This window comes from Rhipicephalus sanguineus, chromosome 2, assembly GCF_013339695.2.
Source record: "Rhipicephalus sanguineus isolate Rsan-2018 chromosome 2, BIME_Rsan_1.4, whole genome shotgun sequence".
Taxonomy (NCBI): Eukaryota; Metazoa; Arthropoda; class Arachnida; order Ixodida; family Ixodidae; genus Rhipicephalus; species Rhipicephalus sanguineus.
In genome coordinates this window covers 63,034,972-63,056,809 of record NC_051177.1, presented here as the reverse complement: position 1 = coordinate 63,056,809, position 21,838 = coordinate 63,034,972, and the positions used below count along the sequence as shown (strand labels likewise).

Genomic DNA, 21,838 nt, shown 5'->3' with positions numbered 1-21,838 from the left:
CAAAAATGTCATTGCCCAAACATAGCCCAAGCATTCCCCACAGATTGTTAACCATGGAAGCTGAAACGTGCGGCCCCGTTGTTTATCACTGGTTAATCCCGACGGTTCACTAAACTATCTCTCAATTATTGGTAACGCCTGTCCTGGAATCTCAATAGCTGTTTGCCAACCGGGTGTTCCCTTCTTCATTTTTAGTGGACCGGTTGTGAGTAGAGGAGATATGCCCAATTTCTGTAGCATATAAGTTTTTTGCCCGCGAACGACTCGTTCGTTTTTAGTGGACGAGTGGTGAGTACAGTGAGGCTTGCGCAATTTCGGTGGCACATACGCGCTAGGAGTTTTCGCGCGCATAGGATGAATGAATTTTGGTCCGCATACAGCCTCGCTGTAAACCGAAACAATTCTCATCGGTGAACAAGAAATCACTCTCATTACATCCTACATTCTTCTTTAATGATGTGGCAATCAAAAGCTTTTCAGCTGGAACAGACATGTCGTAGCTAAAAGGTGTCGGTTTCCATAAATCAGCATGCAAACCAGTCCTGCTTCGAAACAGAGGCATCCTTCGGTGGTTACAGCTTATATACGAGTCAAGCTTTACAGGCGCTTGTATACATGCAAGTACCCCGTGTTAGGCGCCGCGGCATAAGTGCACCTAAAGAATCATTTGCATTCTTAAGTGACGCTCCTTTGCACTTCTTGCGGATTTTACTCATAAATCTTACTTAATCATTTGGGGACATTGACCATAGATTATCTTTAATCATTTAACACCGAACTACCAGTTACCAGGACTCCCAACTGACGAAAGAAAGGGCTTTTTTTTTTTTTTTACCGAGGGGCTCGTTATACCTTAACGCAACCAAATGAATCGAAACAGACAAATTTAGGCCAGGAAGACGTTGCCTTGCTGTCTTTACTGTAGCGTACCAATTGTGACGTATCCGTTACATTTAATACACCTATTGGAGAGCGTCACGTGCCACGTGGGCGTTCTCTGGCAAGGAGAGTGTTCCACACTCGCCGTCCGGGCTACGAGCGGCGCTGGTTAACACTTCCAGGGATTACATGCTCTGGAAACACCCAAACGAAGTGGGACGGGGAGCGGCTTTCGTCGTGAGTAGAGCATCCATCAGATGCGTGACTCGAGGATTGTGGGTTCAGTATCCACCGACGGAAAGGATGTTTTTTTTTCGCCCACTTCAATTCATTCATTTACGTCACAATTAGTCCATACAGTTAAATACAACGATTAACGTCCTCTAACTTTCCTTGGCCTAATTGTCTGTTCGATTCATTCACGATGTCCAATTGACACCTCTAAGGAATTAAGGAGCTGCCAATACATTGCATGTTGTCTCATTACCAATGCTTGGCGCTCTTTTGCTATGCATACCATCACGAGCGTAATGAATGTGGTGCGCGTGTAGGACCCGTGTATTACGCTCCTTCTGAATCGAGATCCGAATGACAAAAGAAGAAAATGAAGGGCTTATCCTTTCACAATTACGCTAGCGTTAGTACACAGGAAGCTATCCTTGGCGCTTGCATGCGTGCCAAAAAATCCCGCATTCAGTCGAACAATGAAAGCTAGAAATGGGGCTTTACACATATTCAAACGCCATTATAATGATGTGCTTATGACTTTGAAATCATTTTGTAATAAATGATAATTCTTTGGAAAGGTCGATGACTTTGAAATCATTGTTAATAAAGGACAATTCTTGGAAAGGTCGCGCACCGTGACGACCACGGCGTAACCGGGACTAAGAAACTCCCATGTCTATCGTTGTTTGAAACATTCGTTACAAACGAAATGAGCAGTTCGACGCCTGTAGTCGATGGCGTGACCGGCACAGTGCATATACATAAAAAACGCCAGGCCTTCGCGGAAACACGCAGCACAGTCACAGCGAAAGCTGGATCAGCGACCAAGAGAGTTTACAACAGGCTCTATAGAGCCTGTTGTAAACTCTCTTGGGGCAACTACAAGCACACTTGCAAGGTATACCCACTACGCCATTAATATTCCTAATTTTTGCGATGTAGGGAAGCACCCACTATGCAATTATTAGTCATTCTGCGGAGAAACGAGGTACCCGCTACACATCTGTAATTCATTATGTGCGCTTTGTTGATGCTGTGGCTGAAGATGAAGAATTGTGGCTCAACGCTTTGTAATGGGTGGGAAGCAGTTTCAAGCACCGACGTGGCTCTGTGATAGAATACTAGAATACTCGACTGCCACGCAGAGGTCCCGGGTTCAAATCCCATCCGATCCTACATATTTTTTTTTTCTCATTTCGAGCGATAGCGGTTACGGACACCGGCGGCGGACAACTAAGCCACCAAAATCAGCTGTTCGCGATCTTTTAACAGCTTTCGCTGTAATAAATCTGGGTACCATACACACTCAGCATAAGCGGCTATTCAGGAAGCGAGCAGAATATACACTCTCTACATCGCTTTGCTTAGGCCAACACAGTGCCGACCAGTGATGTCATAACCACAACGGTTCCAATTCAACAAACGAGGGGGGGGGGGGGGAATGTTCAAAGCGACGTGGTACAGCCGGTTTAACAGACCTCAAGCATATATCTCTACATACATTAAGGATCACCAGTCGCCTCCTCTACGTCGCGAGCCAGTCAGCCTCGTTCTTCATCTTCGTCGAATCTTCGCTCGCGCGTTTCAATATTCAAGCCAAGAAGTTTACGCAAACCTCGAATTTCCTGAATAAATACTCTCGTAGTACCTCCATCTGGGGTTTCGGCACTACGTTATAGCTATACAGATGTTTGTTGGATTGTATTTGATTCATTAAACTGACACGAAAGAAACTAGATGGGGGTTCATTTGTGCTCGTGTATCTTGTCAAAAGCAATATTTTGGAATGACACAAGATGAAGAAATGATTCACAGGACAGCGCCGGATCTTCTGCTTCTTTCTTCGTCGCATTGTTTAAAAATTATGCCACTTGAGAAATTCCTTTGTGAGTTATGTTTTACAGCTTTCATTTTCTCTGGCCACCATTCGGTTCGGTGAAATATTGCACAAATATTTTAATAATGCCACGTTTAACTAGTCTTCTCCAATCTCTTTCTTTTGTAATTTTTTATAAGCCTCAAGCTAAGCCGCGACTATTTTCACTCTTACTTTTTTTTCCCTCGTCTTTCCTTTCGCATATATTTTTTAATCTTGCCTTTAAGTACAGCTGTTTTTCTACGCCCGATTGCCTGTACCTCTAGGTAAATACAGCCATAGATATGATTATCATCTTCACTACCCATAATCATCACGTCCTTTCTCCACAACAGGAATGAGTTTTAAACGACCACAACAAAAGCGACCCAGCCTTGACACTAGAATTCGCGCCTATCGTCACGCCTATCTACCGAGATCTATCCTGTATGCGTACGCTGAAATAGGCAGTTTGTTTAGTCAGCTGTTACAGGGACTACCATACTAGGGAGCTGAATTTACGGTACGTCGACGACATCAACAGCTGTACTTTCACTTAATATTTCCATTCGCATGCTTCCTCCAATATAGTAGACCTCCCTGATTTTCATTTAATATTATGGAGAAAGCCTTAGATGCTTCATCAAACGCAAAATTCGACCGTCGGCGTCGGGGACTATTGATGCAAAAAAATCACCATAACGTGATGACGTCACCATATGACGTCACAGATCGCTAATTTGGTTTACGTCATTATGACGTCACGTCACATAATGGCGTCATCACATGACATCGTAGCTTGGTCAAAGGTGGTCCGATCACGGAGGCAACGTGAAACCAGGTGAGGTGCCTCCGACCTTGGAGGCAGTGAAAAACCACGTTAGGGGTAGAAAACTCTCGAAGGGTGGCGGGGTAGGATCAACACATCGACTTTGTCCCTTTTGCACTTCGGCGGTTCGTAACACTTACTGCGACAAGTGTGTCACACATCTCGCTGAAGGATAGCATTGGACACGAGGCGACCGCCACTTAGTGTTTTAAGAAGCCCGCGCGCGAGAGCGATGGGATTCGGTTCGTTCTTCAGAATAGATGGCGAAGCAAATAGTCAACTTGCGGGCCGAAGCAATCACGGTACGCAGGAAAACCAGTCTTCTTGAACGCAGGAGGGAAACTTGAATGCGAGGTCAACAACACGCCGTCGTATGTACAACTTGCGAACTTCTCTGCAAAATTTATCTGCAAAAACAAGATCGTTTTAAAAGTAAAGGTTAAAGAAAAAAATTCACCGACGATGAGATAATGCCTAATGCGAATTCTGAGCGCAGCTTCGTTTTGGGAGAAGGCAAGTGTTGAAGCTTTGTTTTTCCGCAAGGTATGGACTACGCTGTAAATCATAATTTCTGTGAGGTATGACAGCGCCCACTACGCCATTATTAGTCTTTCGGCGGATAAGCGATCGGTGCCGCTACACATCTGCAATGTATTATGCGCACTTTGCTGATGCTGCATGTGGCTGATGACAATGAAGAATTATGGCTGAGCGCTGTGCAGTGGGTGGGAAGCATTAAAACCACACACTCGTTGCGCAATTAGCATTCCGTGATGACTGGTTGTTACTTTACTCTTCTGCCCGCTATATTACATAGGTTAACGCCATTCCTTGACCGACATCACGCTGTATAGGGTCCTTTTGCAAATGATTTGAAGCGCCAGCGTGGATCTGTGGTAGAATACTCGACCGCCACGCAGGGGGCCCGGGTTCAAATTCTACACTCTAAACGTAGTAACCGATAAATGTTAATTTGTGCACCGATAGTAAGCGTACCAAGTTTAGAATTTATGAACTAAAGCTAATGTAACCCTTACTTTATAAGTTTATAGGGGCATAAAATCACAGTTATCAGTTACTCCGTTTAGAGTGTATTTGATCATCGTTTTTTTTTTCGCTTTTTATTTTTCATGCTTATAGCTTACGCCACCGACGGTGACGGCAACGGTGACGGCGACGCCGCTTAACGCAGGAAAGGGCGTCTGCGAGCCGCGCTCCAAAAAGGCACACCAAAGAGGCCAGATAAGTAACGGCTGCAAAGTTAATTCGCCGTCGTTGCCCGCTGCAGTATGTATGATGTATGTATGTATGTATGTATGTATGTATGTATGTATGTATGTATGTATGTATGTATGTATGTATGTATGTATGTATGTGTGTGTGTGTGTGTATGTATGTATGTATGTATGTATGTATGTATGTATGTGTGTGTGTGTGTATATATATATATATAATATATATATATAATATATATATATATATATATATATATATATATATATATATATATATAGTTGAAAAAAATCAAGCACGTAGGAAAAATTGTTCAGTAAGGACTGACGTTTCGGCCGCGGGACCGGCCTTCGCGGAGTGATGCGAACATGCGACGGTACCGCAATATAAAATGCGCAGTAACGTATCTAGCGCTGTTATTGGCTGACAAGCGGTGTTAAAGCACGTGGGGAAACGGTGCGCGTGATAGGACAAGAAAAAACGGGAATACACGCGTGCGCACTTGCGCAAGACAAAACGAATAAAAGAGTAAAAATGATTAACAATGAGTAAAAAATGATGAAGCCACATAACGCGTGAGTCACCGGCACAAACATCAATAGCACGTCATAGGTACAAACTGCGAGCAAGTATCGATAAACCATAAACGCGGGTGTAACATCTTGTCATGATCCGACAAAGCTCAAACAGGGAACTAATCTATCTGCGTGAAAGCATAGCGGCAATAATAGCGGGGGTAGTCAAGAATGTTTAGGAAACTAAATGGGTAAAAATGAAAGTTTACCAGCGCTTTCATTCATACCACAAGTGGACGGCTTTAAACTTATAGATTAAATACGATTCTCGAAGCTCTCTTTCGTGGTGGGAACGGAAACCAGATTGAAGGATTGTAGCTGTAATATTATCAATGAGTGGCCCGGAATGTGCACGTGTTTTTGATAGCGGAAGGTTAGGAATGGTGGCAGCATGACACTTGTGGTTGTTGAACCGATATCTGAAGGGCGTTTCGGTTTGTCCAATGTACTGTAATTTGCAGACGGAACATTCGAGGCAAATAGATGCAATTGTAAGTGTCACACGTAAATTTCCTTTAATTTTATAGAAGAAAATCAGAAGCAGTGCTTTTAGCAATGTGTGACGTCGTCATATGCGCGCAAACCTTGCATCGTGGTTTTTTGCAAGGTCGGCAACCGACATTATCGGGAACCCTTGTTTTAGATGAAGTTAGGATGTCATGCAGATTGCGAGACCGTCTGAAGACTACCCGAGGCGGCAATGGAAAGATTACTTTAAGATTGGGCACTCTGCGCTAGTATGTTGAAATGTTTTTTTGAGAATTGAGGAAACAGGGACGAACTCCGCGTCTTGTCACGGGGCCTCACTTTTTGTCCTGCAACTGGTGGATATGACGATTTTCAATTGGCTAAGGATTTTAGAGAATTTTCACGTAACATGCGCCTACGAGAATATTTCCATGACCGTCCCGTCCACTAGCGACATGCAGCCAGTTGTGTTTTACCAATAACCGTTGGACCCCTCCGGCCCAACGTGATAAATATCTAGACATGTATATTGAAGCAGTCCAACGCGACGTGCTTAAAGCCTACGAAAGCAAAACCGTTTAAATCAAACATTCATTTGAGGAAAGGAAAGCTATTTCATCACTGGCTAACGCAGTGATATCGTGATAAAGCCAGCGACAAAGGTGGTGCCGTTGTTATTATGAATAAAACGGATTATATAAGCGAAGCCCATAGACAGCTTAACAATCCGATTTTTTATAAGCACTTAGACTATGATCCCAGTGAAGAGTTTAAAGCAGTTGTCCAAGATACCGTCAACGATCTCGTAAAAGATAATCAATTAGGCGACAAGGCAGTACGCTCCCTCGTCCCGCTTAGTCCCGTCCCTGGCAGGTTCTACTTGCTGCCCAAAATACATAAAGAAAACTGTCCTGGACGCCCCATTGTTTCGGGCATTGGCACTGTCACGGAGCAACTTTCCCGCTACGTGATGTAATAATCAGTAGCCTTCCATGTAAATTCTCGTCCTATCTTAAAGACACAAATCATTTTTTGTTGGACATTGATGAACTCGTGATACCAGACAATTCCGTGCTCGTGACATTAGATGTGGTTTCACTGTATACCAATATACCCCATAGCGATGGCATCAAGGCAGTAATTCAAGCGTACGAAGAACTGTCTGATGAAAAGCCCATTGGAAGTGATACATTAGCTACCTTATTGAAATTAACCTTACAGCTTAATAATTTTGAATTTGATGGCTCCCACTACCTTCAAGTAAGTGGAACATCAATGGGCACTCGCATTGGACCTAATTACGCTAGCCTTTTCATGTCTGTTCTGGAAAATGACTTATCTTTTATAGCTGATTTCAACACTGTTCACCAATCTATTTCATTTTCGCATGATTACTCTCGTTCTACCGTTAACTTTCTGGACGTCACAGTTTGCATCTCTGACAACAAACTAACCACTAGGCTTTACAGGAAACCTACAGACAGGCACCGTTATCTTCACTTTAAAAGTTCGCATGTAAAACATTGGAAAACCAGTATACCGTACAGTCAGGCGCTCCGCTTTAAGAGAATTTGCTCTGAGCAGTCAGACTTTTATGCAAACTGCGTACAACCTCCGTGAATCTTTGATTCAGCAGCAATACCCACCCCGCATTGTTGAGGATGCCGTCAGAAGAGCCGATGCGCTGAATCGCAAGGATTTGTTCAGCGCTAAAAAGCAACCATCCGTTCAGGCACAAAGTAATCTAGTTCTAACACACTCAGCATCGGTGCCAAACGTTTCCTCAATTCTCAAAAAACATTTCAACATACTAGCGCAGAGTGCCCATCTTAAAGTAATCTTTCCATTGCCGCCTCGGGTAGTCTTCAGACGGTCTCGCAACCTGCATGACATCCTAACTTCATCTAAAACAAGGGTTCCCGATAATGTCGGTTGCCGACCTTGCAAAAAACCACGATGCAAGGTTTGCGCGCATATGAGGACGTCACACATTGCTAAAAGCAATGCTTCTGATTTCTTCTATAAAATTAAAGGAAATTTTACGTGTGACACTTACAATTGCATCTATTTGCTCGAATGTTTCGTCTGCAAATTACAGTACATTGGACAAACCGAAACGCCCTTCAGATATCGGTTCAACAACCACAAGTGTCATGCTGCCACCATTCCTAACCTTCCGCTATCAAAACACGTGCACATTCCGGGCCACTCATTTGATAATATTACAGCTACAATCCTTCAATCTGGTTTCCGTTCCCACCACGAAAGAGAGCTTCGAGAATCGTATTTAATCTATAAGTTTAAAGCCGTCACTTGTGGTATGAATGAAAGCGCTGGTAAACTTTCATTTTTACCCATTTAGTTTCCTAAACATTCTTGACTACCCCCGCTATTATTGCCGCTATGCTTTCACGCAGATAGATTAGTTCCCTGTTTGAGCTTTGTCGGATCATGACAAGATGTTACACCGGCGTTATGTTTATCGATAACTTGCTCGCAGTTGTACCTATGACGTGCTATTGATGTTTGTGCCGGTGACTCACGCGTTATGTGGCTTCATCATTTTTTACTCATTGTTAATCATTTTTTACTCTTTTATTCGTTTTGTCTTGCGCAAGTGCGCACGCGTGTATTCTCGTTTTTTCTTGTCCTATCACGCGCACCGTTTCCCCACGTGCTTTTAACAACCGCTTGTCAGCCAATAACAGCGCTATGATACGTTACTGCGCATTTTATATTGCGGTACCGTCGCATGTTCGCATCACTCCGACGAAGGCCGGTCCCGCGGCCGAAACGTCAGTCCTTTACTGAAGAATTTTTCCTACGTGCTTGATTTTTTTCAACTTTTACGTTAGCACTTTATTGTTATATATATATATATATATATGCATATATATATATATATATATATATATATATATATATATATATATATATATATATATATATATATATATATATATCTATATATATATATATATATATATATATATGTGGTGTGTGTGTGTGTGTGTGTAATAGGAAAAGAACACAACTCCGCAGACGCGTTGTACTCGATCAGTCATTAATACAGCGTGAAATTACAGCGTGAAATATCAATGTAGATCGCGCGCGATATACTCTGGAGACGGCTGCAAATTTTCGTGGTGCGCATTTTGTCCGATAAATGTTTTGGGTGAATGTTTGCGTACTGAAACGCCGAGTATAGTTCACTACAGTTCAGGCTTCAATGAGTATGGTCGCTGTTATCGTTGTGATTAAAGCGTCACGCCTCCCCTATGTAGTCTCGAATTCATCCAATTAATAAGTATATTCGCTACTTGCAGTTTTGGCGCTGTCCCACCATAATGTGATGTGGGGCATTGCGGGCAGTCTAGAAAGCACCCACTTGAAAAATTCGGCAGACCTGCCTCGATGTTGTGAAATGGTTTGTGTCCGAGCCTTTCACTTTTCCTGCGTTAATTGCTACACGCCCTAGCCGCTGTTTGCATTTCATAAAAACTGGGTGCCCTTACAAACCATGAGACAGTGGTCGAAAAGCATCGCGAATAAAAAATACCTATGCCCTGGAACATGTGTAACATATAAGCACGGATATTTCAAAAGAAAACTGTATTAAAAAAAAAGCGTGGCCGAACTTCAAGAAAATTATCGCGACGTGAAGCATGCCGCGAATCATTGTGGCACAACACACCGAATCGTGTCTAACTGGCGAGACTCCTGAGTACGTGGCGAAATGGTTCAGTGCAAAGACAGAGCGAAAGTTCTCGGCGTCGCATTTCTTCCCACGGGAGATGTCTCGTTGCATCTGTTTTGAACTGTTAAACAATGCAGTACTAAAGCTTCGGATTCGGCCCATGTTTCACGCTCACGATCCAATGGGCAAAAAAAAGGAAAAAGGGAAACGAGGTTTTAACAGTGTGCTCGGTCTTCCGAATCATCCAATTTGGTCCTGATTGCTGCTATTTCTATCGAATTCGGGTAAATTTGTGCTTTTATACTTACTATTCATTCGCAGTCATTTTTCATTTGATTAAGCCGATTGCTAAAATCTTCGATAGCGTTGTCATTCTGCCATAAATTGTGCTAGATGTGGCTTAAGTTCTTGCAGAATGAAAGCTTGACCACATTGGATGTGCTTGAGCACCGTTATTACGTCACTGGATGTTTGCGACTCGTTGAAACGGTCGCTAGGACCGGCGTTTAATTCTGTGCCACATTATAACGGTAACATCTGTTTGATGACATGCGAGCTAGCAACTACAACACTGAAATGACATTTTGGGCTTGGCAACACCACAAGTATCACATAACAAGTGCGACGTGCATACATTGGATAATGATTATTTATCAGCAAGACGAAGAGGGTCGCAGGTAAGGGGCCGTGTCCATAGATGCAGTGTGGCCAAATCCAATGGAGGCCGCGCTGGGCCTGGTCGCACATGCGCAGTCCGGTGGCAAGGGGACGTAATCCGATGACCAGCAATCCCTGGGATCACGTGGGTTGGTAGCGACAGAGGATGCATCGGGGCGGCGAAGTTGAGGGATCCCGTGGTCGTAGGTGCCCTGGTTGAAGGAGCTGGTCCGAGCCGTGTTCATCGGTCATACTGGAAGCGAAGGAGCCTCCGGGAAGGGACCATCAGGCCGCACGTCGGTGAACTGTAGGACGCAGAACCATATCAGTGCCTGCACGACGAAAAGGCGCCGTCGCAGGTAAGTGGTCCTGACGAAAGTGCCGGCTTAATAATAATAATAATAATAATAATAATAATAATAATAATAATAATAATAATAATAATAATGATAATATAATAATAATAATAATAATAATAATAATAATAATAATGTTTACTTCCATCAATACATTTGATGAAGGATAGCTGCAGGTAAAAGGCGCTTTCCGAAAGAGGCAGCTTGACAAGGGCCCGCAGCCTCCTTTGAACACGACAGCAGTGGCAACAGTCAGCAGTACAAACTCAAATAGCATGCAACAAAACAAACAAAGCCCAAATTTCAAAAAAAAAAGAAAAATAACAACACTAATAACAATATAGCAACTGCAGAGAATGATCAAAAACTGAACATGTGTATTTCGCGCTATTGGTTCTGTGTACAGTGTAGGAAACCTATGCCAGCTTTCACATATTTATTAAGTAACGTAGGAACAATGTAGGATAACTTATATTTGGAGTAGTTTGTTTTGGAAGTTTTTATTTTCCATGTTTCCTTATTTCGTGTATCAAACAATGTAGTATTTGGCTGTAGTTTTGAGAGGTCATGCAAAAAATGTCGACTTTCTTTAGATTCACGCCTGATGGCCAATGCTAACTTAAAATCGTAGAGGTGATGGACGTGTAGTATGCCAGCCTGTCGAAACAATTCGCTAGTGTGAGCATCATACGGTAAGTTGAAAATGATTCTAATATACTTCTTTTGCATCAGGTATAGCTTTTGCAAGTTCGTGTTAGTTGTAGTCCCCCACACCAAAAAACAATAGGTAAGATGCGAATAGAAAAGAGATTTATAAAGTAAGAGCTTTACCCTGTACGGTAGCACCGTTTTACCACTGCTCACCATACCCACTACGCGCGATAACTGACCCAGCACACTGTCAACATGCTCACTCCAAAGCATATTGCTAGAAAATGTAACTCCAAGAATTTTTATACGGTTTACTAGCTCAATATGAGTATCGCCATACTTAAGATGCAGATTTTCGTTCACAGGCTTATTTTTCGGCCGAATAGTATCGCCTTTGTTTTACTTGTGTTTATGTATAAATAAACACAAGTAAAAGAATGCCAAGCTCATTCACGGAATTCTTTGTTCCTCCTTCCGGGGGTTCGACCTTCGTAGCCATTTAATCGCGTGTACTAGTGGCTCTATTGATCGCCTACATAGAACATCTGCATCTGCACGCGTTGCTCACACGTTATTACGCGCAGTAGCGCAGCAAAGTGAATTTTGTAGCGGGCGCGCATCTGCAGGCGAAAGCACATTTCAAATGCAAACAAGTGGCGCCCGGGCATCGTGAAGAGGCGTCAACAGACCCGAAAATCTTATGTCATGAAACACAATCTTTACACGCGTGCGAACGAGGACAGAAAGCAGTTTTTTAGAGCGAACAATACGAATCACGTCTGGCCCAGACGCGAAGCCTCCGGTGTTAGAAGTGACCATACGGAAAGGGCATTGCCGGGAGGCAAGAGCAATAAGAGTAAGACGATGCAAGGGAGGCAAGTGTTTTGCTTCGACGCCAAGATGTAAACATCTTTACACCCTCATCAACAAAGTAATTGCTCGTGCAATTCATTCAATAATTTCATAGGTATGCACAGGTAGGCATAAGCTGGAATATCGACACACTTATGTACAAACATAACAGAAAACTTCATACCATCCAGCATGTCTGTTGAACCTATATACAACCAAAAAAAAAATTAGGTAGATCTCATGCCTTGCCAGTGGGAATAGGTTTCATGCGAAGCAGTCAGCGAGTAGTTATATGCTGCGTTTTTTGGCTTTGAGCCGTTACGAGGTGGATCGGCGTGTTTTTGTAAGTGTAGAAGTTGTCTGTAGATCGTGGACTTACCAGGCATGTCGACTATACTGGCGTTTTAAGGGCAAATTAGAGTCTGATGTAACTTTAGCAGTCACGTTAGAGCACAGACGCCAGTATAATCGAAACGAAGTGCACTTTACGATGCGATTATGTGAATACCATACGTAACTTTCGTTAGCGTATTCCTCCGGGGTCGGGCAACACTTGAATATAATTTGATGGATCATAGGGATACAAATGTAATGTTTATTAGACTGCTATAAGAGCAAAGCCAACGCTTGAAGAATTGATGTTAACCAGGCATGACGCCTGTATCAAAGGAGTGCATATGTAATGTTTATTGCTTTGTTATGAAATTAGATAACCAGCACATCAACCATAATTTACGTTGCAAAGACATTACGCATGCACAGGGTGTCTTTACAAAGCAGTTCCGAGACGTGGCGTGTCTCTGCGGTAGAATACCCGACTGCCACGCAGAATGCTTGGGTTCGATTCCCGCTGGGATCCTGACCTTTATTCTTTGTATTCCTCGGGTACCCGCTGTCGATGTCGTTTTTTTCTTAACGCACTCGCATTTAAATTACCGATGTCACTTCTGGCCTTTCCTGGGTAGATACGAACTGCCAATCAACTGTGGCGCATAGCCGCATTCCGCGGCCCGTGGTATACGCGGGTATGTGCTACACGTTTCTGGAGGAAAGGTTTGACGACGTACGCGACAGGATTGTCCCGTTATTCATGTCATGACCCGACAGTCATATTCGTCGAACGCTCTTGCCCACCCCCGCCAATTTTGGTCTACACCAAATTAAAGAGGTGATCACGAGAGCACCCAGACCTAGGCGGATAGATAGATAGATAGATAGATAGATAGATAGATAGATAGATAGATAGATAGATAGATAGATAGATAGATAGATACGCTAAAAGTGCCTGGGGTCCGCTAAGGAATGCTTCGCATTTAAAAAATAACGAAGGGACTGTGGTGCAGTGTCGAATGCGTGCTGATGTCACCGTATTCTATATGGTTTGGTACAGCATGTTGCGCATTATATCCAGTGTTGGCGGTAACGCGTTACAAGCAACGGCGTTACCGGTAACGCGTTACTTTTTTCGGTAACTTAGTAACGTACTCGTTACAATTTAGAAACTGTAACGGGTAACGTACTTACGTTAACATATTTCGGTAACGTGTGGTGTCACGTTACTCGTTACTTTTTCATCCTGGGGTTGCCGTTTTCTCAGAGCTCGCCCCGACAAATTCTTTTGTCGCAGCGTCGGACTGCTGTCGGCCTGCCAGGCATTGACCAAGAAAGCACGGGCGGAATCGCTTTTTTTGTGGAAATTGTGGAGACCAATTTCTTAAGAAGCGCCGACTCCTTGTGTGGAGGTTTGGGCCATCGCCACACAAAGCACAAAGCTTGATGAAAGCCGCATAATTCGCCATGAGAAACTGTACGGACATGCTTCTCGTGGAAATGGATGTAGCAGATGGATTGCTGGCACCTGCGCCTTTTCGTGCCCAAAAGACAGGCTGTCCGAAGAGAAAGAGCAAGGGTTGGTTTACTCCATACCACGTGCTGATCGTGAAATGTTTTACGTGGGGGAAACGAAGAACTCCCCCGAGAGGCTGCGACAACATAAAAACGATGTCCGCAAGTTCGCGTGACAAAGGAGTACACTCGCTGAGCGTAGCATGGTAAACGACCACCGCATCGAATTCGACAACTCCCGCGCCGTCGACTTAAGCGGCTTTCTATGGAATTCAGGCCCATCAAGGCGACAGCCGGTAATGTCAACCGGTCTACAGGTGCGCTGCCGATCGAGAGTCCGCCTTATTGTGGAGAATAGGCGTGACCCCCGGCTGGAAGAAAATCCTAAAAAAGAATATGAGCGGGACGCGAAACGTAGAACTTTTTCTTGTAACGCAAAAAAAAAAATCTTTTTTTTTACTCACTACCTTAATACCGCTGTCACACGAACAGCCTTAACCGCGATTAAGCTAACTACGGTTACGGCTAACCACGGTTGCTGGTAGCTACACGGCAGACATTACCGCAGTTAGTGTACTAATCGTGGTTATTGCAAACGGGTGATTCCACGAGAGATCGACACGGATCCGAAAATATATATTTTAGATTTGATTGAGTATTTTATATTTTATGAATGTCCCATGCCAGTAGCCCGAAAAGGAACTTAATTTCCTTATTAACTGCATAATTTACGAGGGAAAGAAATATCACATTCAATCCGGAGGCATCAATTTCATTACCTGTCGTTCTCGAAAGTTCACGACGTTGTAAAACACGAATATTATCGTAACAAAGAAGATATATTGTGTATAAAATGTATGCGCAACAAAGAGTAAAGTAACATTGTTTGAAACTTGTAGAGCTAAGGAAACTGTTTTTGAAAAATGTCTAAATATGCGACGTTTTATAGTAGCTACAAAGTTAAGGCCTATCAACTTTGTTTTAAAAAATAAATTTTGCTTTTTCTATCTGCAACTGCAGAGAAGTTTCTGGTTATTGAACTCCTGAGCGAGTGAGGCTGATCTTGAACACCCTCACATAAACGCCCGCAATTTTTTCGGTAAATATACAGGTGAACAAAAAATGTTTATGCACAGAAATTTTACCGTGACTAGCCAATTTAAGCATTTCTTTACTACTACAAATTCGCACATCTATTTTGCTAGCAGAAGCACACCATCAGAATTATTGTAAATTTCTTGAGATTTCATTGATGGTTTCTTTGCGAATAGCGTTGATGACTGAATCTCATATTCTGTATAAAATGGCTTCACCATGTGTCGGAGTCAGAAGCCATCACACGTAACTCTACAGGCAACTTTAAGCCACTATACCATTGCTAACGTCCGGTACATTTGTGCAAGTAATACTCGTTAAACCAGCATTTTGGGTGTATTCGTTGTTTGCGTTAGAAGTTTTATGTGAAACATAAATTTCAGATTTAAATTATTGTTATTGTGGGTTCCTGCAGCAAAGACACATCGAATAAAATTTATGATTGCGGAGTAACGGCAGAGGTAACGTCCGTTACTTTTTTTCGGTAACGGTAACGGTAACGCGTTACATTTTTTTGTAGGTAACGTAGGGCGGTAACGCGTTCCTTTTTTTATAGTGTAACGAGTAACGTATTTAGTTACTTTTTTTCAGTAACGCCTACAACACTGATTATATCTATATCGTCTTATATCCAACATCACTATGAAAGCGCGTGAACAGGACAATATGACGTCCGGTCGTGACGTCACATTGTTGTACAACGTCGCCATGGTCGAGAGCATTATTTAATATCACTATGAAAGCTTGCTAAGAGGACAACAATATAATTTCAGTTCAGTCACGTCGCTCCCTCTTTGTAGTTTGGTGTTATAAACGATTTTACATTCGACACCTTGGGCCGTTAAACGCATGTTTTCTTATTAAAGACGATAGTCTTTCTTGGGATACTTAAACGGAGAAATTTTGGTCTGTCTTTCTGTCTGTCTGTCTTTCTGTTTGTCGGCACGTCCCTCGATTCAGCCACTCGGCCAAAGTTGAACCACTTGCCCAAGGGCCAGCCTTCTTGAACTGGTACGGCTGTTCATACTTGTGAACGTTGTCGATCAAAAAGTAAATATCATGCATATCTGAGGTGCAACATCATTAGGTAAGTATTAGGTGGCGTGTTCCTTTAATAGAAAATGCATACATACGTAATTTTAAAGACCCAAGTTTCTTAAGCTGCGCTGAAATTTGCCTTCCTCCGTGCCCTCCACACGAGCTCATTGTTGTGTTTCGGTTTCGGTTCTGTATTACACTGTACGAATGCCATGGGTTGGTGTTGAAAAACTTTAGATTTGAGAAGGCCAAGAAGGTGAAAAAAAATATTTAAAAAATGAAAAGGCAGCGTTGTGGGCGGCCTTCAGGCTGCCTGTTGTGGGCGCCGCTCTGGCATTCCTGTTTTACCCAGGCGACGTGTAAATAAAAGTGTGTGTGGAGAGTACTCGTTGAGTGCGGACGTTTCTTCTGCTTCAGCGCTTCGCGCCAAACCGCGTGTTCGGGCTGGCTGGCGTCCCCACCGGTCGCGTTGGTCACCGCCGGTCTTCGCCTGCTGCTGCGCCGGGACTACCAGCACGCAACACAGCACTCATGTTTCCCGACGTATTGCCAGATGGCGTCCATATCTCACACAGCGCCTCTTCTATCGTCTTTACACGACATTTGCAGCGAAGCACGCAGATACGCGGCCAATTTTTTTGTACGCCGTTACGTGAAATTAACGAGGTCACGAAACATCAAATACACCAACCCAACCGCTTTCATGCGTGCGCGTCTACCAAACACAGTTCGTTTACCTGTCAAAGATACGAAACGGCGAAGTTAACAGTCCCATATGGCAGCATCAACCGTAATATAAGCTACAGAAAGCCCAATGCAAGAGAGACTACAGCCCCATTCTTCTTGTTACGAACTCATCTGCGCGGTAACTCGGCCGTGAAAGGAACTCGATATCCCGCTTCTTCGATCCCTTCTTCGTTCTTGCTGAGAGGCAGACGACACAAAAGCATAAAACGAGCCCTCGAGTTTCCTTGTGTTTTGTCTTATAAGCAAATGGAATTTTACACAGCTCGCACCCACAGCGGTCTGTCTGATCAATATCCATTCCGAGCTGCGCTGATGGCTGTATATGTACGCGTAGTCGGGTAAAGCTTGCGCGTCTGCGTCCATGTGCTGACCACGACGGGAAATTGTGCCCGGCGAAGTGCGTCAGAAAGGCGGGGTAAAAAAAAAAGCAAGCCGTATATTACTATGGCGACATTCAAGCCTCGATGCACGAGACACGCGTACGTGTATAGATATAACGCAACGACCAGCTTCACATGATACGCGCGCTTCGCAATACCCTCCGCGGTCGCTTATACAGTTGCAACGGCACTGCTGAGTTCGCGAGGTCGTGGGCTCGATGCAGGGAATGGTAACCGCATTTCAGTGGAGGTAAAATGTAACAAAAACGCATATTTATACAGATTTATGCGCACATCAAAGAATCCCGGGTGATCTAAATCATTCCGTAGTTCCTTTTGACGCGATAGCGTTAAAGAGCCGGTGTCGCAGAAAATGCGGTATCGGCGTCAGCGGCGCTTCTCACTACGCAAATGACGGCTACTGGTTCATCGGCAATTCTATTGATTTTCTTTGTCTTTCATGAAATTATATGGTGTACCAAGGGAAATAAAGAGACAGCCAAAAAGAAATGACAGAGTACTTGGAATTTTGTACGTCGGATCAGCAAAAAAGCTCAAGAACTTACTGAATGTTTGGCCTTTCGGAGAAAATGATTCATAGCATAAATCTATACAATACCGTATTTGTAAATATGTGCATTTTATGTTATTTTTGACGGAACCCGCTGTGTATATATGCTTTTGTCAACAGATAAGAGCGCAAGCGCGAGCAACTTAGACACACCGAACGTTTCACACTTCAGGTGACAGTAGTAATCTGAGGATTATCCAAAATCAACTTAAACGTTGAAATAAGGTGTCCTTATCGGTATTCGAGATTCATTACGTCAAGAAATTGTGAATTGCCAATGCACGGATGGTACATCGCGGAAATGACAATGAACACTAAATGCGTATCGGTATAAAACAACTTCCTTTAATAGCTATAGCTTAAAGAGCTTACTGGCTTCTACCAATTCCGCGAGCAAAGTTGTCCTTATATATTGTTAAACAACCTGTGGCAACGCTGCTTATCCTCGCTGACTTTATTCCGAAAAGCGTTTTCATAATGAATGAACGGGTCGCTTCTCTCACTCAATCAGTCCATAGAGAGCCCTCTTTAAGCCCCGGACAACTGGAACCTGAGGCCTGCTCTTTGAATTGGGGTGAGGCAGGTCGCGGGTGGGGGAGGGGGGGAGGGAGGGAGGGAGGGGGAGGGGGGGAGGGCTACACCTTGACTTGCTCAGAGCTAATTGGAACGTCCGCGAAAGGCGAACGGCTTACATCCTCTGCTCCCCAACCTGCGCTCCGTATAAGTACGCGTATACGCTAATGAAATCATGCAGCGTGTCTGCTGAATCTCGATCGATCGATGTGGTAGTACATCACTCGTCTTTCCAAGCGGCACACTCCACTCACTCGTTGATGCAGGTGTACACCGCGTCCCTCGCTTCACGCTCACCTCAGCTTACTCGGCTCTTCCGAGTTCCTTGCTGAGTGTGCGTGCTGCTGGCAGGAGTGCGGTGTGTGTCTTGCACGAACAGCCTGCCGTCGGCAGAAACCCACGGCTCGCTGAGCTTTCCTTTTTTTTCATATTTGTGATAGAATTAAAACGATGACTGTGGATGGCACTCTTCGTGCTATCTTTGTAAGGATACGTTATAGAGGGGCACTGTAAAGAGAAAACAGATTTTTCTCGTATTAGTAAATTACTCTTTCACAATTTACCAAAATCACCACGCTTACCCCGAGAAGACGCTTGGTAAGCGAGAAAACGCGCACAAGCGTCTTCCCACACCAATCACCATGACGTCATACATTTTGACGGCGTCTACTAGGACCGACGTCGTTCCTAATCGGTAAAAGTGAAGTACATCGACTGAGGAGGTCAGGGACTTAACATACTAAGTTTCAATAAATTTCGTTAGGCAAATGTCGCCAAAATATGAGAAATGCACTTTGAAAATCAGTGACGTCACGCGCGGTGATTTCGGCGCGAAATTGAAAAACGAGACCTTGGCCTTGACTTTCTCCTATATCGTTAAAGCTATGATGGTGAAATTAACGTCATTAGAGTTCTCAGAGTAAAATGTATCAATATAAACCGATCGATTGGGTCCCATTAGTGTCCCTTTAAAAGTAGAGTTCGCGTACTCGCTGTACACAGGTGTGCGTGGCTTGTTCAAAAATATCATCGCCCAAGCATTCCGTGCAGATTGTTAACCATGGAAGCTGAAACGTGCGGCCCCGTTGTTTATCGCTGGTTAATCCCGACGATTCGTTAAACTATCTCTCAACTATTGGTAACGCCTGTCCTAGAATCTCAATAGCTGTTCGCAACCGGGTGTTCCCTTCTTCGTTTTTAGTGGACCGGTTGTGAGTAGTGGAGATTGCCCAATTTCTGTAGCATATAAGTTTTTTGCCCGCGAACGACTTGTTCGTTTTTAGTGGACGAGTGGTGAGTAGTGAGGCTTGCGCAATTTCGGTGGCACGTATACGCGCTAGGAGTTTTCGCGCGCATAGGATGGATGAATTTTGGTCCGTATACAGCCTCGCTGTAAAACGAAACAATTCTCATCTGTGAACAAGAAATCACTCTCATTACATCCTACATTCTTCTTTAATGATGTGGCAATCAAAAGCTTTTCAGCTGGAACAGACATGTCGTAGCTAAAAGGTGTCGGTTTCCATAAATCAGTATACAGACCAGTCCTGCTTCGAAACAGAGGCATCCTTCTGTGGTTATAGCTTATATACGAGTCAAGCTTTGCAGGCGCCTGTATACATGCAAGTACCCCGTGTTAGGCACCGCGGCATAAGTACACCTAAAAGAATCATTTGCATTCTTAAGTGACGCTCTTTGGCACTTCTTGCGGATTTTACTCATAAATCTTACTTAATCATTTGTGGACATTGACCATAGATTATACTTTAATCATTTAACACGAACTACCAGTTACCATGACTCCCAATTAACGAAAGAAAGGGCATTTTTTTTTTACCGAGGGGCTCGTTATATCTTAAACGCAACCAAATGAATCGAACAGACAATTAGGCCAGGGAGAGCATTGCTGTCTTTAACTGTAGCGTACCAATTGTGACGTATCACGTTACATTTAATACACTATGGAGAGCGTCACGTGCCACGTGACGTTCTCTGGCAAGGAGTGTTCCACACTCGCCGTCCGGGCTACGAGCGGCGCTGGTTAACACTTCCAGGGATTACATGCTCTGGAACACCCAACGAAGTGGACGGGGGAGCGGCTTTCGTCGTAGAGCATCCATCGGATGCGTGACTCGAAGATTGTGGGTTCAAATCCCACCGACGGAAAGGATGTTTATTTCGCCCACTTCAATTCATTTCAGCTTACGCCACAATTAGTACACTACAGTTAAATACAACGATTAACGTCCTCTACACTTTCCTTGGCCTAATTGTCTGTTCGATTCATTCACGATGTCCAATTGACACCTCTAAGGAATTTAAGGAGCTTGCCAATACATTGCATGTTGTCCCATTACCAATGCTTGGCGCTCTTTGGCCATGCATGGCCATCACCAGCGTAATGAATGTGGTGCGCGTGTATGACCCGTGTATTACGCTCCTTCTGAATCGAGATACGAATGACAAAAGAAGAAAATGAAGGGCTTATCCTTTCACAATTACGCTAGCCGTTAGTACACAGGAAGCTATCCTTGGCGCTTGCATGCGTGCCAAAAAAACCCGCATTCAGTCGAACAATGAAAGCTAGAAATGGGGCTTTACACATATTCAAACGCCATTATAATGATGTGCTTATGACTTTTAAATCATTTTGTAATAAAGGACAATTCTTTGGAAAGGTCGATGACTTTGAAATCATTGTGTAATAAAGGACAATTCTTTGGAAAGGTCGCGCACCGTGACGACCGCGGCGTAACCGGGACCTAAGGAACTCCCATGTCATATCGTTGTTGAAACATTCGTTACAAACGAAATTGAGCAAGTTCGACGCCTGTAAGTCAATGGCGTGACCGGCACAGTGCATATACATAAAAAACGCCAGGCCTTCGCGGAACACGCAGCACAGTCACAGCGAAAGCTGGATCAGCGACCTTTCTAGAGCCTGTTGTAAACTCTCTTGGGGCAACTACAAGCACACTTGCAAGGTATACCCACTACGCCATTAATATTCCTAATTTTTGCGATGTAGGGAAGCACCCACTATGCAATTATTAGTCATTCTGCGGAGAAACGAGGTACCCGCTACACATCTGTAATTTATTATGTGCGCTTTGTTGATGCTGTGACTGAAGATGAAGAATTGTGGCTCAACGCTTTGTAATGGGTGGGTAGCATTTGGTAATGGGTGGGAAGCAGTTTCAAGAACCGACGTGGCTCTGTGATAGAATACTAGAATACTCGACTGCCACGCAGAAGTCCCGGGTTCAAATCCCATCCGATCCTACATATTTTTTTTTCTCATTTCGAGCG

General features: G+C 43.8%; 1 protein-coding gene across 3 annotated transcripts in view; it reads left to right on the top strand.

Annotated features, from left to right (window-relative positions):
• LOC119383105 (elongation of very long chain fatty acids protein 4) overlaps positions 1-21,838 on the top strand; it is a 225,967-nt gene that overhangs the window by 8,544 nt on the left and 195,585 nt on the right. The window contains exon 1 of one of the 3 annotated variants that reach the window (XM_037651099.2): positions 10,653-10,780. The exons of 1 other annotated variant lie outside the window; for it this stretch is intronic. The gene's annotated coding sequence lies outside the window, so the exon portion shown is untranslated. Of the gene's footprint in view, positions 1-10,652; positions 10,781-19,750; positions 19,823-21,838 lie in introns of those variants that run through there. One more of the 3 variants, XM_049412417.1, reaches the window with a different exon arrangement.